Below are 22,447 nucleotides of genomic sequence, written 5' to 3'. Positions count from 1 at the left end.
TTGCCAAGAAACTTGCCAAATCGTGAATCATAGGTTAGGACCAAATCACCTTCTTTGAACTCCTTGTGCTTGATGAAGATATCATGGTAAGCCTTGCGTCGAGCTTGCATGGCTTCCATGTACTATAGAGCCATCCTACGAGTTTCGTCTAAACATTCCACGTACAGGAGACGGTGTTGCAGTGAATCATCATCCCCCAAACGCTCTTTGATAGCCACTCTCAAAGAGGGTAGTTACAGTTCAACAGGGAAAACAGCTTCTGTACCATACACCAGCTGGAAGGGTGTTTGTCCTGTTGCAGCTTTATGGGAGGTTATGTACGCCTAGAGGGCCTCTGTAAGTCAATCGTCCCAATCATGACGATGTGCGGCAATTGTTCTTGTCAGAATCGAGCAAAGGATGCGATTGGTGACTTCGACTTGGCCGTTGGCTTTGGGGTAATAAGGAGTGGACTTGCGATGGCGGATCTTATACAACTCTGTCAATTCTTCCATGACTTTATTAATGAAATGAGTGCCTTTGTCACTTACCAACTCCAAAGGACTACCAAAACGGGTAATGATATTCTTGTACATGAATAGGGCCACGCTGTTACCATCGTCCCGCTTTAGGGCTTTAGCCTCACACCACTTTATGACATAATCCGTACATACGAGGATGTATCTATTCTACTTCCTTCTGGTAGGAGGATCGATCGGGCCTACGAAGTCGATGGCCCACTTCTCAAATGGCTTCAAAGGAAGAATAGGCTGTAGTGGCATGGCACTTGTCTTGGTGGGTTTCCCCATTCTCTGACAAGCATCACATCTTTTACAGTAATCATAGGCATCCTTATGAATGGTCGGCCACCAGTAACCTACTAGCAGAGCCTTCCTGGCTGTGGCTTCTCCTACAAAGTGACCTCCATATGGCTCGTCATGGCAAGCCTTCAGAACAATCCCAATCTCATCTCCTGCAACACATCTTCTAAGCACTTCATCTTTGCCCTTCTTGTATAGTGCGCCGCCTAGCAGGGTGTAGGGGATCTCTTGACTTTGAATGCCTACGTTTTGGTTCAACACGGTTGTCTCGTGTATGTCATGATTCAGGTTGCCTTGCTCTTTCAACCCCACTTCCAACATCTACAAAATGCTTCGATTCCCACACAGGTTCCCTGGACTTTGATCGCCTACTTTGAAACCCCTTTCTTGATCTTCATTGCAAGGGACCATGAAAGAAAAATCATATTCTCGGAGACAACATGAATTTTGTGGGTAGGTTCACAGCAGAAGATAACTATTCAATTGTGGCTATCGAAATATGCAGAGAAACATTGCATTCTTGCAGATTGCATCACCATCTTTATCTATTTTCCTTATTCTTTCTGATGTTGCTTCTTCTTCTTCTTCATGCTACTATCTATAGAATCTCTCAGCAATTGTAGTTGTTGAGATCAGCTTCTTCCCCGGCTGCGCACCAAAATGACAGCAACCCTCCCACGGCAGGAAATAAACATGAAACCAAGGTAGAAGCATGCAAAATCTATGCACATGGCTGAGCCATTAATCTCAAAACTAAAAAGAAACCATAAATCTTTCACTTAATAATGAACTGATTCGTTATCTTCATCATCTTCATCCATAGCTTCAACCATTATACAAGAACAAAAGGGAAAAGAGGAATTTCTGCACAAAAGACAGAGATTCTAGCATAAGCTTCTTCCTTTCCCAACTAGAGATACCAGGAGGGTACTGTTGGGTTACCAGTAGATTGGCAATGTCTGTATACCAGGGGGTTACAGTTTCTACCAGGAAGAGGGAAGCATCAGGAAGGTCTGGATCATCCTGCTCCTCATCTGCAGTTTGTGGGATACACGACAGATGATCAGCCAAAACATGGGAACGACCAGGCTTACTAATCACCTCAAAGTCGAACTCCTGAAATAGAAGGAGCCATCTCATCATTCGTCCTTTCACATCTGCTTTATTCATCAGGAAGGACAGGGCCTCATGATCCACATGAAATTTAAAGTGGGTAGAGACGAGGTAGTGGTGGAACTTTTCTAGGGCAAACACCATTGCCAAGCACTCCAGCTCTGTCACTGTATAGTTCTGTTCCCTATCAGTGACTTTTCGTCTTGCATAATAGATCAGTTGATCCAGCTTCGAGGAACCCTTCTGGCAGAGGACAGCACCTAAGCCTTCAATAGATGTATCAGTGTGTACATAGAACTCTTTCGTCCAATCAGGAGGTTGCAGAATGGGTGCCTCAATCAGACACTGCTTCAGAGTGTGGAAGGCTTTGTCACATTCTTCCATCCAAGTAAACTCTGCATCTTTTCTCAGAAGCTTGTGCAAGGAGGTTACCTTTGTTGCAAAATGGGCTATGAACCTTCTGTAGTAACCCACATGACCTAGGAATCCCCTCAACTGTTTGAGGTTGGTGGGTGCTGTCAGAGCTGCGATCTTTTCAATCTTTGCAAGGTCTGTTGATATCCCTTGTGCAGAGACAATGTGGCCCAACAGAACTCCAGAAGAGACCCCAAAGATGCATTTGTCGGGGTTGAGGGAAATCCCATACTCCCCAAAGCATTGTTCCAAGTATCCCCAGTGTTCACGGATCAAACTATAGACACAGAAGTCATCCAAATATACCTCAATAAAATCGTGCAGATGATTTTGAAATGTGGCCATCATGACTCGCTGGAAAGTAGCAAGGGCATTGTAGAGCCCAAACGACATCACTCGGTAAGCGTAGGTCCCCCATTCTGTGGTGAAGGTTGTTTTGAACTGGTCTTCTTCTGCGATCTGCACTTGGTTGTATCCGTGAATCCATCCAGAAGGGAATAAAGCTCATATCCTGCCACCGTGTCCAACAGTTGGTCTGTGAAAGGGATAGAAAAGTGATCCTTCTTCATCTTGGAATTGAGCTTTCGGAAATCCACACATATACGAAGCTTGCCATTCTTCTTGGGTACAACCACGATGGGTGAAACCCATTCACTATTTGCCACTGGATAGATGAACTCGGCTTTCAGAAGCTTCAACAGCTCTGCTTTCACCAACGTGGAATAATTCGAGTTCATTTGCCTCTATCGTTGCCGTACTGGCTTGGCATCAGGCTCCAAGTCAATATGATGCTGACATATTGTGGGATCAATCCCCTTTAGGTCTTTGTATGACCATGCAAACACGTCCAAATTTTCTTTCAACAAGTTGTACAAGGTTGATAACTCCTCTTCTGGGAGGCTGCTACCCACCTTCAAGTGGCGTTCAGTGCCTTCTGCATCCACAAAGGTTAACTTCCTTTCACCTTCTACTTCACGAATGAAGGTCCCACGGACTGCTTCTGGGTACAGATCCGACTCCTTCAAGGGAGTGATGTCCTCTTCTGATGTCCCACTAGAACCAACTTCTTCTTTTGGTGGAGACTTAGGGTACTCCTTGAGATGTTGAAATGGGATTAGGGCCGTTTCGGGTTTGGTTTCAAAATTAATTACCTCTTGGCTTGAAGACTCATCTTCTGATGACGCGTCCAGGAATGTCACATAACAGGGACCCTCTGATTCATGTTAGGTTTGTGGGACTGATGCTTATTGGCACGGTGCATCATCATCATCTTTTCTTGGCAAAGATGGGTTAGGACAGCATAAGCCACTGCTGAAAAATGGCTTATTCTGCTTAATCCATTTCGTATAAAGATTTTGCATATGAGAAGATCCATTTACCAGACCAAATGGTACCATCACCATTCTGTCCCATAGCATCAGCTCGTCTGCTTCTGATGCTTCTGGAACTTCTTCTCCAAATGTATCCTCTTCAGGTGGGATAGACTCTTCTGGCTCACTTTCATAACCTTCTTTGTCCACATCATATTCATCCTCTTCTGTGTCTGCTTCTGCTTCTGTCTCTGTCTCTGCTTCTGCTTCTGTCTCTATCTCTACTTCTGCTTCTACTTCTGTCTCTATAGGAGCTCTGTAAGAGAAGAACAGGTTCTCTATTTCATCTTCTGCCTCTGTCTCTGGCTCTGCTATGGCCATGTAACACGGAGAGCAGTACATCCATTCTTCTATCTCACTGTCAGAAGTAATTTCGGAAATCGTTCTTGGTTCAGGCAAGAAGTATTCACCCATTAATAATGGCTTTGTATCTTTTGGGAGTTGGCTTACAATATCCACTGTTAAGGAATAAGCCACTGTTTTCTTGGGAAGGATCTGTTTGACAGCATCTTCGTCTGCGGATGTTACATCTGTAGCCTCATTAGGGGAGTCAGAAGATAATTCCAAGGAGGTGGATCCATGTCCTTTTTGAGAACCATACAGTTTCAGCACCACTTTATTGGGTCCTCTACCCAAGGTCAAGGTTCCTTTGAACCAATCCGTCCTTGCTCAGGCTTCAAAAAGCCATGGTCTACCCAGTAACAGAGGGTAGGATGTACCATAAGAGTTTGGATTCACCACCAGATAGATTAGCCAATAATCTCTTCCAGCCATTGTAGTCTTCACATATGGGAGAATGCCCAAAGGCTTGATTCTGCTTTGATCCGCCAGTCTGATGAGCCATTGGGTGGTTTACACATCTTATAGTCCTAGATCCTTCATTGTCACATCTGTCATAATGTTCACTGATGAACGTCCATCAATCAGTGCATTTGCAATGAAGCAGCCTTCTATCCACATGCCAGTCTCTGGGGTACCCGGATCTAGGAAGGCATTAGCTACATCCACTTCTTTAACAGGCTCTGGAGCTTTGTTGGACTTTGTCGCTGTTGAGGGAGCAATCCTTAAGCCACGTCTTCTTGCCAATATACTTTTGAACCTTTTTCGACAACTGGGAGACAACATCAATAATTGTCGGAATGTGAGGTTTGGTTTAAAGGTATCTAGATCTCTAACCAGATCGTATTCCTTAATAGGATCCACTGGCTTCTCTAACCGGTTAGGGAATGGGGCAACACCCATTTTCATTTTCCCTCTTTCTTCCAACAGAGGCATCATGGGAACTTCTTCTACCACTTGTGGCACTTCCTCCTCTTCTATCTCCTGGACCTCTGGTCATGTCTCTGTAACTCTCTGTGGCACTGTAGTGCTATGTACGGCACTGTCAAGCTCTGTTCTATTCTGTTCTTCTGGTGGAAGATTGAACTTCACTATTCTGGCAGGAGGATTATTTTCTTTCTAGATAGGTGATTCCTTCTTCTTTGCACGCGTGATGGCAGCAACTTCCAATTCCACTAAATTCGAGGTAGGCTCTTGGGCCTTGGCCGAACTATCCGTAGCACTGTTTTTCACTGGGGCTGGGCTTAGACAATCTTTTGCAGTGTGGCCTTCTCCTTTGCATCGACTGCATAAGGGCTTGTAATCCACTGACCTTCTGGGATTTTGACAATTTGGTGAGATGTGTCACTTTTCTCCGCATCTGTAACACTTCACTTCTGTCCTCTGACCACCACCAGACTGTCTTCCTCTGTAACTTTGGGAAGAAAATCTTCTGGGTCCGAAATTAGGACCAAACTCTCTAGGCTTGGGTCCAATATCTTGTGTTGTCATTTTGGATTCCAGCAAGTTGAATCTTGCATCTTCTTCCTTCCTCCTCCTATCATGCATCTCCTTCAGAGAGCAAATATCCTCTATATGGTTTTTCCTCAAACAGTAGGAACATAAGGCTCCAGGAATGGTTGGTTTTCGTGTACATTCAGTGGCTAAATGGCCTGCTTGATAACACTTACCACACCAAGTATTTGACCGCATCACATCTCTTCCTACTCTTGCAACATTGGATATGCTAGCGGTATTCACTTTCAGCGTCTGTAGCTACTCTGTAATCACATCCATTAACTCCTTTTTTATGTTTGCAACTGAGTTGGATAAGTAATCCTTCAAGCTTTCTCCTCCGGAGGTACTGGTAGGAGGGTTTTGAGGAGTCTCTGTAATCACTGCATAAACAGGTTGGGCTGGTGCAGAGGGATCTCTGTTCTGATTCTGATTCAGAGCTCCTGTTTGAACTGTTGGCTGTTGGCTCGAGTTAGTAAGGTTCCATTGTTGTTGCTGATTTGGCATTGAGGAAATTGGTTGGGACCATTGTTGTTGTGGTTGAACCATCATTTGAGGCATGGATTGTGGCCACTGTGGATTTGGTGCACTGTACTGTGATACTAGGGGCATCTGTTGGTAAGGGTAGGGGACAGTCCCTGGGACTGCATTTGGTAAGTACATCATTTCTGGCATCAAAGGAGGTAGGACTCCTCTTCCTGGATTCATCGCTAATCTAGCTTCCACTTCATCGTACAGTCTTGCACCTTCTGTTGCAGCTTGCAGTGTGGCTGGTCTTTGCAGCTTCACAAACTTACGGACTTCTGGTTGTAATCCTCTGAGAAACACCTCCTTCTGAATACCATCATCTAAATTATGGTTAGTCCATCTCTTCAAGATAAATTCCATTCGTGAGACATAAGCTTCTACTCTTTCTCTAGAAGACTGACTTAGGTTCATAAATTCCTCTCGCATCCGCTCTTCAAAACCTTCACGCCTGAATTTAGTGAGGAAGGCCAACTTCAGGTCATCCCATGTGCCAAAAGTTCCTACTGCTTGTCTCTCATACCACTGAAACGTCGTGCCCTTGAAAGTGGCGGGGAATATTGCTAACCAATGCTCAGGGGTTCTGGCATTGTTAGCCACACATGCTACCATAAACTCTGCTACATGAAGATCAGGGTCTTCATTGTACTCTCCCTTAAAAACTAGAAATGGAACTACATTTGCTAGCCTGTCATCAATATTTCCAGGACGGATCTGGCTTGGAAGTGGACCTCCAGCAGGAGGAGGAAGGGCTTGATGTGCCATTGGGACTTCTGTAAAGAGTTCCGCAAGGGCGTCAAAGACGGCTTCTGCTGCGAGCTCATTCTCGGCTCTAATTTTTGCTTTCTCTCTTCTCACGTACCTCTGGACTCGTTCTAACGCTTGCCTCTTTATTGCGTCATTCATCAGGGGGTTGGCTCCACTATGTTGTTAGTGCTCCACAGAGGGTTAACAGAAGGCTTTAGTCTTTGGAGGACTGTCTTGCCAACATTTCTTCTACTTCTTCCTTTTCAACGTTTCTGAATTCTACTTTCATGCCACTGCACAGAGGAAGGTATTCGGTTCTGAAGGTGTCAAAATGCATACGTCTAAGCATTGTGGTGGTGCCATCATCATAGTAATGCCAGCTTCTGATGGTTTCAACAGTGTATGTTGTGAAAAACACTCTGTCTACCAACTTCCAGTGGGTTGCCAATTGAACAAACAGAAGATTATCAGTGCACCAAGCATCCCATGTATCTTGCTAGTGAGTATCCATGAACAAATTCTAACTCTTTTCCTTCTTATCTCTGTGAACCTCCACAGGCCAAGACTCCTGAAGCTTCTTCACAATCTCCCACTTGATGATGTTTGGAAACTTCTCAATGAATGTCAAATCTTCCATGGATGGTCATTCTCTCTGTTTTTGCTCTTTAATTTGTTCCCAAACAGTTTGCCACCAAGATGCAAGTTTCTGCTGCTTTAACAGGAAGAGGAAACTTTCCACCACATAGAGCATGCATTATGATGGTGATGTGTTTTCGCCATTGTGGGATGAACTTCTTATGGAAAGTGGCTTTGATTATGAGAAATTCCAACTCTTCGGTGGAAGAAGGAACTCTACAAACATCCATTGAATTCTTCTCTTCTTGGCAATGTCATTTCCTTTATTTTCAACCTCTTCTGGTGCTTGTTGATGGCAAGTTTCCTCGGCTGCACACCAAAAACATGGAGCCCCAAGAGAAACACCAAGGAAAAAGGAATTCTCTTGCAAGAAAATCTATCTTGTAACATCAACAAGCTTGTTTATTAAGTTTCATATGATCACAATGAAGAAAAGAACACCATGCACAATAAATCTTCATGCAACATCATGTAGATCTCCCACGGATTTGATAGAATCAACCATATTCTTCAAAATCTTCACAAAATCCATCGATAAAACAAAGAAAGCAAAGGAATACACCATCTTTGAATGAAAATACATCACATAGTATTCATCTTCAATGTCTTCATAGTCTTCTCCCTCAATCTCTCATATACAATCACTCTGTTTCAGTAGAATTTGCTATCTTTGACTCTCTCTCTCTCTCTCCATCAATAATACATCATATCCTCACTACAATCTCTCAAAATCACTCTCAATAATCCTTCTTAGGTCGTGGATACCCCTCCCAAGAGGTATGTCTGATATGAAGAGTCACCAGAGCCACTACAGTGTCCTTTCATAGCTCACTACTATCACTTCACTCTAGTCTTCACTTGAGTCTTCAGCAGCTACTTCTTCCACTTCTTTCAGCTCTTTTACACTTGTATTCACCTCTTTTCAAGGCTAGAAAACTTTTCCAAGCTACACTCTCATCCATCAGAACACATACAGAAGCATACAGAACAGTACCAGAACAGCTACAGTACAGAACAGAATATAACAGAAACAGAGGCTCTACAGAAGACCTACAGAAGGTTACAGAAGGTCATCAAAGCCACATAACTCATACTCAAACCATTCCAAACTCTCACAAACCATTCAATAAACTTTCACAAGATCTCAATCTTCATCAATCAATAATCCATCCCTCCTTACAGAAGACAATCAGAACAAAACAGAACAAAACAGAAGCTATACAAATTATATACATAACCAATCAAAACCTATCAGAACATCACAGAACCACTAATAAACATCATGAACTTCCAAAACACAATCAATATCATCCAAAACACTCTCAAACTACTTCCAAACCAATCAATCATCTCATAAAATCAACCAGTCAGCTCTCAAAAACAACAAAAATCAGCCAAAAAACAAGTCATTTCAACACTCAGCAATTAATGAATCTGTTGGTGAACAATATGTGGGCTTTGGTTTGAGGGCTTGGAGATGACCACGAACCTGTGATCTGCCAGAGGGGTTGCCGGTTGCCGTTCTTGCAGTTTCAAATGAATGTTAGTAGGTTTAATGCTTTGTTGCAACAATTGAGCCGCCGTCAGATGAATGGTCGCATCTAAGGAGACTATGTGTATGTGTTGTAGAAGGATCTCTTTGTATAATGCAAGAATTGCTTAGGTTGGAACTTATAGGTTCAGATTGTCTTGCGTATTTTAAAGTGCATGGGCTAGTACTTTTTATGATAATATTTGCTTCTTTTTTGTAAAGCCTATGTGGAAAGTGTTAAGATGTGTAACACTTTTGATATAACAAAGTGTATTTGAGTAAAATGTATTGAGTGTGTATGACGTGATGTCTCTTTCTTGATATTTACATGGAGCAGATTTGATAGTCCAATGATGGTTGGTATATTTAGATTTGATATATTGTGTACATCGAATGTACGCAATACATTTAGTTTTAAAATCAAACCATGCCTTTGATGAAGTGTATTGATAGTCGGTTCTGCAGCTGCATGTTTACTTTCTTTTGTTAATTAATTGAAATGGATTAATTGTGCATGTGTTTATTACCAAGGTTACTTCTATCTTAGCACAACAGGCTCTCTCTCTCTCTCTCTTTAATGGACGGGCGCAGCGTCTTTGTAGACAAATACATTGACTGGGTTGTAGTGGTTGTGTCTTGATATTTAATCTTAATATTTAGATATTTAAATATTAAATATATCTATACTTTGATAATAGGTTTTGTGGCCAAGTGATCAATATGGGGTGTTCGCATCGAGCAACTGGCAGAGACTATGTGTTGCATGTTCATAGGGACATGCTTACTTCCACAATGTATGAGCGACGATAGTTTGCTAGACTCAGGGCTCGGAAAGGGATTTTAGATCGTGGTAGATCCATTCAAAGAGACATTGAAAACCTGACGTTCCATGAGGAGATTCTAAGTGGTCATCATGAACTAGGCCAACCACAGTTTGGTATAGATGTGGCTAATGTTTTGCCATCACCGGATAGAACCATTAGGGAATTTCAAGCCCTGCGACAGTTTGGTGTGGATTTGACGAATGCTTTGCCATCAGTGGGTGGTTGCAATGGTCTTAATTATGTGACTTTCGAGTCACACGTTAATAATGTTTCAATGTCTAAGTGCCAACATGGGGGAAATCTTAGTGGAGTGGTTTGTGAGAGTGTGTCTCACCGTGTTGAATTTGTAAATGGGGATAATGAGCCAGTTGAACAGCATGTTGGTTTAGATTTTGGAAATCACCACAATGTGGAAAATTCTAGCTAATGAGTCACGTATTCATAATATTGCTGTTTTTTATCTCCAAAGTGGTGGATTGTGCTCCATTTTAAATGCTTTGCCTGCAACGGATGTTCACCCAGCAATGTCAATACTACTATTTCAAGAGCCGGATGTGCATTCCATAGGGAGTCTTTGTGTGATGTGTGAAAGGTGTTCAGCTAAGTTGTGGAGATGCGAGACTCAGGTTCAAGGTTCGATTTTGTTTGGAAGACACTGTTGTCGAAATGGAAAATTAATGTTGCCACCATTGCAACATCCACCACAGCCATTGCATGATTTGTTGCATGGTATGCACCCTTAAAGTAGGATATTTAAAAACAACATATGAGCATACAACAGTGCTCTTGCATTTGTATCACTCGGAGCTAATGTTGATGAGCTACGTGTTATTGGGAATGGTTACACCTTTAGAGTGCATGGCTCTGTTTATCACAGTATAAGTACTTTGCTTCCTGATGTGCATAGTCAAGAAAGGCCAAGATTTGCACAACTCTATGTTTATGATACCGAGCATGAGTTGCTTAATAGGTTGGGGGTTATGCATGATTTATTACCAAATTTGCTAGGGGAGCTTCAATGTATGATGCATCGACACAACATATATGCACGTGCTTTTAGGTCAATGGGTTTGCAATTGCAAAATAATCCCGTGTAGGAACTAAGAATGAGTATTTTTGGTATTCAAAGAACCAGTAAATAATACTTTGCTCCTGCAGCAACTGAGGTTGTAGCTATCATGCCAGGGCAAGGTGACGAGGGTACTCTTGATCGTCGAGATATTCATGTTTACACTCCGAATGGTAGATATGTTGCTATTTCAAATTTGCATAGGGCATATATGCCAATGCTATATGTCCTCCTTTTTCCTATGGGGGATGATGGTTGGCATGTAAAGATTCCCTACAATAATGTTAGTGTTCATGTTAACATATATGAATTGTCCAATAAAAATTGTATTACCCAAATGCAGTTTTATGCATTTCGTCTTCTAGTACACAAAGATACTGAGGTGTGCATATTGCGTGTTGGTCGACTATTGCAGCAATTTATTGTTGATGCTTATTGTAGTAAAGAGTAGTGCAGGTTAACTTGGTGTCGCCAAAATCAATCAGTATTACGATTGGAGGCCTACAAAGGCTTAGTAGACATGGTGGGGGCAAACGATAATGGGACAATGCCGATTGTTGGTGCCTCTGTTGGCAAGAAGATAGTTTTACTGTCGTCATTCACAAGTGGGCCAAGGTACATGTATCAATTATATCAAGATGCCATGGCTATAGTGCGATGTAAGGGAAAACCTGACCTTTTTATAACAATGACATGCAATCCAAAGTGGTTGGAGATAACTAATGCTTTATTGACTAGGCAAAGTGCTTATGACCGTCCGGATTTGATTGCTCGCGTGTTTCATAAAAAGCATGCTGATTCAATGTATACGTTGTTGCGGAATGATCTCTCTGGAAAGGTTGCAAGCTATGTTACTGTGATTGAATTCCAAAAGAGGGGCTACCACATTCTCATACTTTCTAATTTTAGAGCCGTCTTTCAAACCTTCTGAAGCATGTCACTACGATAGACTAGTTTGTGCTAAGTTACCCAATAGAACTAGTTAAGTTTCGAACCTTCTTTGAGACAATTTCAAAGTGCAACATTCATGGCCCTTGTGGAGGATTGAACCCCAAGAGTCCCTATATGGACAAAGGTAGATGTACTAAAGATTACCCGCGAAAATTAGTGGACATGACAACGGTTGATAGTTCTGGCTATCCCATTTATCAAAGACGAGATGATGGAGACCTGTGATCATAAATGGTAATGTTATTGATAATCAATGAATTGTTCCATATAATCCATTCTTGAGTAAGAAATACAATGCGCACATAAATGTGGAGGTGTGCTCGACAATTGCGGCTGTTAAGTATTTGTATAAGTATGTGTATAAGGGGCATGATCGTACAACCATCAAACTTTCTGCTAGGGTTGATTCAGTCTGGAATGGTGGCGATGCTCACGAGGTGGACGAGATACAAAGTTATTTAGATGCACAATATATTTCTGCCTCTGAGGCGTGTTAGTGGATCTATGATTATGCATTGCACGATGAAAAGCCTGATATACAACATTTGCAGGTACACTTACCTGGTAAGAACTATGTGGTGTTTCGAGATACAGATAGTATACCAGATATTGTGTGGAATGAAGACCTCCAGAAAACTACTCTTACTAAATGGTTTGTGTGCAACTGCATTCATCCAGAGGCTAGGACTATTCTCTATCAGGACTTTCCAGTGTATTGGGTGTGGAATGCACGATATAAGATGTGGACCAGAAGGAAGCGTGGGAATACATGTGGTCAGATGTATTTTGTGGTGCCTACCTGTGGTATGCTTTTAACAGAATGTCAGGGATGTACTTCTTTTGAAGATTTGCGTACTGTTGATAGTGTGATCTATGATACTTTTAGGGATGCTTGCATTGCAAGGGGCATGTTGGAGAGCGATGATGAATATGTTGTGTGCTTAGAAGAAGCTGCCTCTGTGCAAACTGGTGCTCAACTCCGAACTTTATTTGTTGCAATTTTGTTCTTTTGTGAGCCAGCTTGGCCTGGCCATCTATGGGAAAGATTTTTGGTTCCAATGGTAGAGGTTATCATGTATACATTGCAGCTACAACATGTGCATGCCTGTCTTGGTGTTCTGCAGCATGAGGCATCTAACATGGCTTTGTTGCATGTAACATTCTAATTTTATTCTCCTCCTTTCACACGTGAACTACTTCTAATAGGAAATAGGGATAATTTTTTTAAATTAAATAAATATTTAAAAAAATTTCCCCTCTCCTCTAGCCGACAATCGAGCTGGAGGAAGAGGGGAATAGAATGTAGAGCAAGCTTCTTACTCGAGCTTTCTCACACTCTGAGCATGCAGCTCGACGCGTGGGGGAGGGAGAATCTTATCCCCTCCCCTATATATTTGAGAGGGCGCAGGCTGAAAGGGACGGCCAGAGATCAGAAAGAAGACGGAGTGCTGCCACCATAATGTCGTTCTGAGGCTGTGAGTAAGAGAGAGAAGGCTTTGAGGGAGGGAGAAGCCAATAAGGTTGTCGCTCTGCGCTGATGAGGAGCTGTCGAGCTGTCCATCGTCACCAGCGCCCAGGGAGGAGCCGCCTTGCATTCACCATCGTCGTCGTCGGACGACTGTACCCCTCCCTCCCCCCCCGGTCTGATCTAAACCTCCCCCTCCACGTGGTCAAAGCTTCTGAAAGCTTAGAAGCTTCCAAGGGGGGCCTCCCTAAGCCCCCTTCCTATGGGCTTTTGGGGTTACTTTCACCCCCCCCCCCCCCCCCCCCCCCCCCCCCCCCCCGCCCTCTTCCAATTTTTCCCCTAAGGGGCCCTGTTTCTATAACCTTTAAGACTATTGTTTTTTCCCCCCTTTAACATTCCTCTCTAAGGCTCCCTTAGGGCCTTTTTCCTAAAAGCCTTGTCCTCCTCGTGTCTTTAAAATCCCTTTAAGGGCTCCCCTAAGGCCCTTTTTCTTTACCCTCCTCGAATTTCCCCCTTGAACCCCCCTTAGGCCCTTTTCCCACCCCCTTAAAAAGCTTTTATCTTATAGCCTTTTTTTTTCAATTCCCCCCCTAAGGGTAACTTGTAAAGAACGGTGGAACTTAAGAAGGAAATTTGCAAAGCAACATCTACGACGGGAAGGCTACACTCACAATGCCTCCTAAGAAAACCCAAGGCGTAGCCGCAGGAGGGTCGTCTCCCAGCATCCACGTAGACATCTCATCCTAAGCCCAGGTTTTCCTTCCTAATTTTTATTTGGTATTGTTGTAATTCAATCATGCAAGGTTAATTATTGGTTATAGGATATATTTTTGTCCTAAATACTCACGACAGAGGAACTTAGTCATTAATACTTTTAATAAAACAAGCAAAATAAAGGAAGCATAAATGCATTTCTAGCAAATAGCTTTATGCATTGAAAAGAATTAAAAATTAGATTAATGTCCATTAAAATAGTATATTTCGTTTAAGCCTGGAAGTATAAACTCCATATCACACTATTGATCCATATCCTCTTCGCAAGGAATCATCATGGAAAGTGCAAGGCATAAAATGATTCTTACGATGCATAACTCTAGGAAATTATTGTTTGTCAACTGCATAAATTATCAAGTAAAAGGTTGCTTGTTTAGCATAAATTTTGTTTGCAAAGTTATAGGAAGATTAGTTGGAATTAACATGACCTTAAATAGATAAGTTAGGGTTGAAAAATCAATTTACGCGTAGACAACGAGTCATGTGGAAATGATAACGTAATTATCTTCTAGAGTTAAACAAATTGACATAAACCTAAAACACCTAAACCGCGGAGTACTCATTTAAAATGAGTTAAATTTTAAGAAAATCACTAGGAAGTTAATACGTGACCTAATCGTACGTATTGCTAAAACTGAAACTCCTATACCTTAAATACTTGCCCACATTCACCGAATGTAAGGACAGTGAAATATATTTGGAAAGTGAACTAGGGTTTGTCCTTAAGAATCTCACAAGATGGAACTTGGAACTCTAGGACTGACGACGTCATCCTAACGTAATCACGAACAGATTGTTTCGTGACTTCATTCAATGAGTAGAATAAGTCTCATAGATCGATGCAACACTTGCGCATCAAGTGCGGAGTCATATGATCTTGTGATTGAATCATAAGGGAATGGCCAAATTCTCGCAATGAGGTTGGTAGGTTCTTACACAAGTTATCTTACAATAGGATGAGTAATCATCCTAATTTAGTATCTTTCTTGAGTAAAGAAGATTGATTGGAAGCTAAAGACCAGTCGATAAACTGAATAACCTATGAACTTAAGGTTTAGCCAAGTCGGGTTAATAGGGTACGCCCTAACCCAGGATATAGGGGATCTTGCCAAGTTGCAAGTCATCCCGAATCGAGTACTAGACGCATTCGAAAGGAAGGATTCATTCCTTAGCAGTTTGCCAACAAAAACGACCAATGAAAATGTTTGTACTTGTTATAGATTTAAGAGCACTGTTTGGCTTTGTTTTGATCAATGAATTAAAAGATAAATGGATATCTATACTTCAGGTTGAAGGCCTGAAGGGAGAGGTAGCTTCAGTTACCCCTGACAACCTACCTGACCCTAACTAAGGGGATTGTTAACCGCGTCGGAAAAGTGGACTGAACCCGCCACGAGAGGTCTCTCTGATGAGCACTACTTAGAGCATGAGGACGCTTGGGTGCCAGAGGGGGCTCTGGCCGTAAATCCCTCGCCTTTCGAGCCTTGCACAAGAGGTTAACATGACTCGGGATTGGATCATGAGGCCCGCATACTAGTCTATGGGCGGAAACTTGGATTAGTGATCCCTGTGGATTGCTGGATAGCGTCCGAGCGGATTGTGGATAAGCCTATGGGCTGGATTTTTTTTGTATTTCAAAGATAAATATGATAATGTGTTAATAAGGAACTTGTTTGATATTGTTTTTCTATGTCAAGTGATATGATTACGTAAAAGAACCAGTGCCTAACGAGCTAATTAAAGAACCTGATTGATACATGTCCAACTAATGTGTTAGGTAATTAGATAACTAAAACAACCCGAGGAAAGTGCGGAGGATGGGCCCTAGTTCCGTCCTACGGATGGGTGGTCCCGGTTGGCCAGGAACTTTTCTCAAATCACAACAGATAGCCAAAAAATCGTCGAAGAACACGACCAACAAAAGCATTGACCTAGAGTTATGATTGATTCCGATTTACGTTGTTTTAGGGGAACAGAATGGGACTATGCCTTATGGCAGAGAGGTTGAACCTTGCATCCCTCTCGTTTCCCATTCTCCTTGAACCAAGTGCATTGTTAATCCACTTTGGACCTGGCGTTTCTGCGTAAAGTAGTTCATTTGGGTCTGACACTAGTTGCCATTAGGAAATGACCAATAAGAAAAATCCTAATTCAGATCGATCATAAGTGAAAACGATCGGAATACTTCCGCTAGTGATAGCAGACGCGGAGAGCCCTAGATCGCAAACCTCATAACATTCCATGGGAGTGCCGGGCGGAGCTTTCTAGATATCCTTTCCAATGGACTACTAAGTCGTGTCCTAAAGATACAAATGGACACATTACATTGCATCTGCAATACCTTTTATGTCATGTAGCACGAAGACTCTGTGATTTTGATGGGTTGCCTAAACCTCATTAACCAAAATCACAATTGCATGCTAACCCTCTTTTGCAAGATGAATATGCATACAACATATCAGAACAACATAGGGTTTTTGAATCCATGGAGGGAATGTTGAATGAAGGATAAAGAATTGCCTTTGGTGCAGTCATGGATGTTGTTGATACAGATACTGGGGATGTATTCTTTTTGGATGGTCCTGGTGGGTTTGGGAAGACTTTCCTATACAAATTTTTACTTGCAAAGGTGTGCAGTGATGGTCACATAGCGTTGGCAATAGCATCATGTGGCATTGCTGGCTTGCTTTTGCCAAGTAGTCGTATAGCTCACTCGAGGTTTAAAATCCTAGTAGAATTAAACAATCGATCCACTTGCAATATTCCTGTTCAAAGTGACCTTGCTTGGTTATTGAGACAAACAAGCCTTATTTTGTGGGATGAGGCTCCTATGACCCATTGATATGCCTTCGAAGCGGTTGATAGAACTCTAAGAGATGTTATGAGCTATGATAAGCCAGTTGGTAGAAAAGTTGTTTTATTTGTGGGGGATTTAGACAAGGTTATGGTAAAGGGAACATGTGAGGAATTGTTAATGCTGCATTGTGTTACTCTGATTTGTGGCATTATATAAGGATGCTAAGGCTATCTGGCAATATGCGAGTATCAACAGTTGGTAGTGTGGTGGACAATGGGTTCATCTGTTGGATTCAAGGAAAAGGGATGAAGTGGGTGTTACCGAAAGTTGTGATAAGTTGTGTGTCCCACCTGCATGATATTAAAAGGACAGTCTATCGAAACACTGATTGATAGTGTCTACAGTGACGTGTCCAATGTGGGTGACTACACGTCGTATTTTAGTGAGCGGGCTATACTTGCCTCGCGGAATACAGAGGTGGCTACTTTGAATTATCATGCATTGCAACTAATGCCAGGGGAGATCAAGCAGTATTATAGTGCAAATTCAATTGTAGAGACTGACGACTCATTTTTGTACTCTGTTGAGTATTTAAATACATTGGACCTTGGAGGTGGATTTCCTCCTCATTTATTATTGCTGAAGATAAATTCACCTATTATTCTTCTTAGAAACCTAAATCTAGGAAGGGATATGTGTAATGGTACGTGATTGATATGTAGAGCTTTCAATAGAAAAGTGATAGATGCTCAGATAATAACATGGGCAAATGTGAACGAACAAGTTTTTATTCTCCGAATTACTTTTGTTTCGAATGCTACACAATTGCCAATTACTATGAAGCGGAGACAATTTTCCATCTGATTGGTATTCGCTATGACAATCAACAAGTCATAGGGGCAGACTTTGTTCATTATTGGGCTTTATCTAAAGGCACCATTATTTACACATGGTCAGCTGTATGTTACATTTTCAAGGGTAAAATCTTCGTATGGTGTGAAAGTGCTACTGGGTGAAGAGGATGGGGATATGACCACAAACATTGTATACAAGGATGTTCTTCGAAAGGTGTAGTAATGTGCATTGCTTTCTTTGTGGAGATGTAGTTATTGACGACCATGTAGGGACACTAGTTTTGTATATATATAAATTGCTCTCTGTTGCTTTCTTTGTAGAGATGTAGTTATTGACGACCATGCATGGATGATAGTTTTGTATATATGTGAACTACTCTCTATGCCCTGTTTCATTGGAGTATGCTCTCTTGAAAGTATATTTTTTTCATATTTCACTATTTATTTGACTTTTGCAAATACCTATCTTAGAGTGGCACTATTACCCAGCTTTTGACTATCAAAAGGAGCTACAGTGCACATTACTCACTATAGCTCCTAATGATTTCATAAGAAGGACACTTGCAAGGATCATCAATCGTTTATATGATGATGTTAATATCGACATCAAGCTCCCAGTTTTTATTGAAGTTGTACATTGTGGATATACGCAATGTTTTCAGGTGCATATGTACGAGGTTGACATAAGAAGAGATTTCAACACTCTCATACTGATAAGATACTGAGGCATTGGTTCAAGGATTTGGGTTGTTTTGTGACGCTACATCAACGTTTGTCAATACCTACGAAGTGGTTCACAAATATTCAACCATGTATTATTATTGTTGGGATGGAATGATCTTTGTTAGTCGTTCCATGTACTTATATTGTAATTTTTGTTCCAATGCAGGTGGTAAAGAGAGAGGTAGGACTGTTGCATCACCCATGCGATTACCAATGGAAACTATGGGATCGTTCCCTACTTCGCCTTCACATATTTTGCTCAAGGAGGAGGATTTTGTTAATGATTCCTCAAAGAAAATGAGGCTTTCTTTCCATTAGGCGTCTTGGAGACATTGTCTTTTTTTGTTGGCATCAGCCATTTGCCTATGGTACTTAGAAACACATCGATGCCTTATGCTTGGCCTTTGTGGCTTCATTTTGGCTATGTCTCTTATAGAAATTCTTTTTGTGGTGCTTGGTCTTTGTCTCAATTGTGACCCATTTTAGTGTAACATTGTTGTTCCATGTACTTATATTGTGATTTTTGTTCCAATGCAGGTGGTAAAGAAAGAGGTAGAACTACTGCATTGCCCATGCAATTACCAATGGAAACTATGGGATCATTTCCAGCTTTGCCTCTACATGTTTTGCTCAATGAGGAAGATTTTGTTAATGATTACTTAAAGAAGAGGAAGCTTTGTTTCTATTAGGCATCTTCGAGACACTGCTTTTTTTGTTGGCATTGGCCATTTTCCTATGGTGCTTAGAAACACTTGCGTGCCTTATACTTGGCCTTTGTGGCATCGTTTTTACTAGGTCTCTTATGGAAATTCTTTTCGTGATACTTGGCCTTTGTCTCGATTATGACCCGTTTCAATATTATGTTGTTGTTTCTAAGTATCGTGTGTGCAAGCATATGATTGCTTACATTGATGTTGAGAGGAAAGTTTGTAAGTATGGAGCATGGAAGAGATTGTTTCTATATTTGGCATTTTGTGTTATAAATTTTTTAAACTACTTTTAGTTTTAAGTTTTGTATGTGTGTGTGAGATAGAGAGAGAGGGTGCTTAGAGAGAATTGGGGGAGAGAGAGAGAGAGAGAGAGAGAGAGAGAGAGAGAGAGAGAGAGAGAGAGAAAGAGTTAGAAATAAATCATATTGGAAATGGAGAGGTGAAATAGGAGGGAGAAAGATGAGAAATGGATTATTGAGTGAACTTCGCATGCTGCTTTGCAGCAGCTTCGCGTGCGAAGTTGTCGTGAAGCAGCCTAGCGTTTCGCGCATACAGAACGCTAGTCTTGATTAGCAAAGCTAATGGGAGTGAAAATCACTTGTTGCATACACTACCTAATAGAAGTGGGGGTCTAGCTACATGTCTTAATCTACTTGAGTAAAATTGACATATTCTCCTTCTCCATCTTTGCATGTACTTTGACATTCTACACCAAGTGGAGTCAAAGTCTCACTCATAATTTACACACCTAGTGTTATTGGCTAGCCAAACAAAGATTAGTACAAGAATCACTGCATGAAATAGATCTTCTAGTTGTTGCTTTTGACATTTGGTTGTTATTTAATGTATAGATAAAGCCTTATTAAGCATATGTCCTTTAAGAGGCATGGATGCGAGTCCTCCAACTACAACCCCTCTTTTATAGGGATGCTTGATTTGGTGGCTTCATCCATTGTGGCTCATAAACTCTTTGAAAAATAGTTACACAAGGAGGCTGAAATAGATACTCAAAGTATAAATGTTGAAAGAGAAATAATTGCAAAAACAAAATATAACTTCATAAAAAGGGATGCCTAATACTTCACTAATGAACTCCACTTTATGTTCTTAAAGTCGTATGATATAACCACCATGAAAAATTATCAAGTTTTCTTATACTACCCAAGCCTATTCTCATTGCCATATAGCCATAATTATGTAACTAAGCTTCTTATAGTCATATAGCCATAAACATATAATGCCCACTACCCAACAACAAGTAACTACGTATCCTAGAAAATAAGTTAATATGTAGATTTTTGTCATTGCATAATGAGTGAAAGTACAATCATATTACCATAAAAGCATAATATTTCTATATTGGTCGTAACAAATGTAAGTGTTTATTATTGGCTACAATTTGTTGATTGGTGATTAGAAATATAAAAGCATAAGAGTAGCCGCGCTACCCAACAACAAGTAACTACCTATCCTAGAAAATAAGTTAATATGTAGATTTTTGCATTTGCATAATGAGTGAAAGTACAATCATATTAGCATAAAAGCATAATATTTCTATATTGGTTGTAACGAATATAAGTGTTTATTATTGGCTACTATTTGTTTATTGGTGATTAGAAATATAAAAGCACAAGACTAGCTAGCTTAGTGACATTTTCCCAAGTCAAAAGAACAAGCTCAAGAATGTACAAAGTTGGTTGATGATGACTGGGATGTTGTGGGGGGAGAGGGGCAAGGAAGCAAAGGTTTCCGAAAAGGCATGGTCTTCATCTAAGAGATGAAGATAACTTCCTATTTTCTTTCCTTGTGCAGCTCATGAAAGAAGGAAATTGTCGTGTCTATCATTAGATCCTAACTTACCACTACCACCAAAGTGAAATACAAAATATAATTCCATGAAGAAGAAGACGAAGAGGGACATGTTAATGATGTTGATGATTCAAAAAGATTAAGGAAGAAGGATACAATGTTAACAATGGCAATGATGGATTGGAAGGACAAGATAATGATGAAGATGATAATTTGGACTAACCTTCATAAGAATAAGATAATGATGCCAATGATGGAATATGTTCCTCTCCTAGTTGGTTTGCAAACTTTTTTTCTATCTATTTTGGTAACCAGCCAACATTCCCATATCTTGATGATGTAATTGAACATGTGAAGCAAATGCATCAAGCCATTATTCTTAGGAGGAAAAATGTAATATTTAGCAACAAAAAAGTAGGCCAATTGAAGCTAAGACAAAGCTACAATTGATGATCCACTTATAGAGCTAAAAGAGAAGGGGGAAGAAAAGAAAAATATAATTTTGGATCTCTCATGCAACAAAAACACAAAGAGGATGAATGACCTCTTTGGGTAGACACAATGGTAAAGGCATATGTAAAAAGATATCATATTTTATTTGATAAGCATTTTATCTTTCAACTAGAGCTTTTATATTTTTCTTCTATAGCTTCTAACATGGTATTTTTGTTATGGACCATTTTATTAAAGCCCATAATATCCTTTGTTAATAATACTTAGAGACCATTGTCAGCATGAGACACCCAAGATAGAGAATACCACTACCAAGTGATGATATTCTTCTTTATAACCAAACGAGATAGTAGCATACTAATAAAATCATGTAATAGACTGAGGAAAAATAGAAGATGCCCCAAGTTTTACTTGAGATGAAGTTTCTCATTAGTATAATGAGAATATGTAGAATACTAGTGATTTTAATCACATTACTTTCACTACAAGGATATGAGGGTATAGCGATGGCCATTTGCGACAAGAAATAGTGGTGTCGCTATTAGTGATGCTAATAGCGACGATAATCAAACGAAAAACATGCGGGCCGAAACCCGAGCGCATTATTTTACATGCATTCATGAAAAAGAGAGCGAGAGGGAGAGGGAACATTTTGCATTTGAGATGAAGAGAAAGAGAAAAAGAGGGAGAAAGAAGGCTTCTTCATCGCCACCGCCGCCATTCACGAAGAAGAGGAGGAGGTGTACAGAGGGCAAAGAGGAGCCGTCGTCATGAAGAGGAGCCACCAAACCCTTTTTCGAGCCTTTATGATGAGTGCATTGTCCATTCTTGCTTTGCTTTTGTGTTTTCTCTCTCTCTTTTACTTGTTTTTGGTATAATTCATGTGTATTGAGAGAGGGAGAGGAAATGTGAGAGAAAGAGAGGGAGAGGAAGAGGGAGGGGGAGAGGGAGAGAAAATGAGAGAGGGAGAGGGAGAGAGGGAAACATTAAACATAATAGGAAAAGAGAGAGAGAGGGAGAGGGAGAGGGAGAGAGAGAGAGAGAAAAAG

Source organism: Lygodium microphyllum, chromosome 11, assembly GCF_053477565.2.
Source record: "Lygodium microphyllum isolate KBCC chromosome 11, Lygodium_microphyllum_v1.1.10, whole genome shotgun sequence".
In the NCBI taxonomy this organism is placed as follows: Eukaryota; Viridiplantae; Streptophyta; class Polypodiopsida; order Schizaeales; family Lygodiaceae; genus Lygodium; species Lygodium microphyllum.
Note: the sequence above shows the minus strand (reverse complement) of the source record.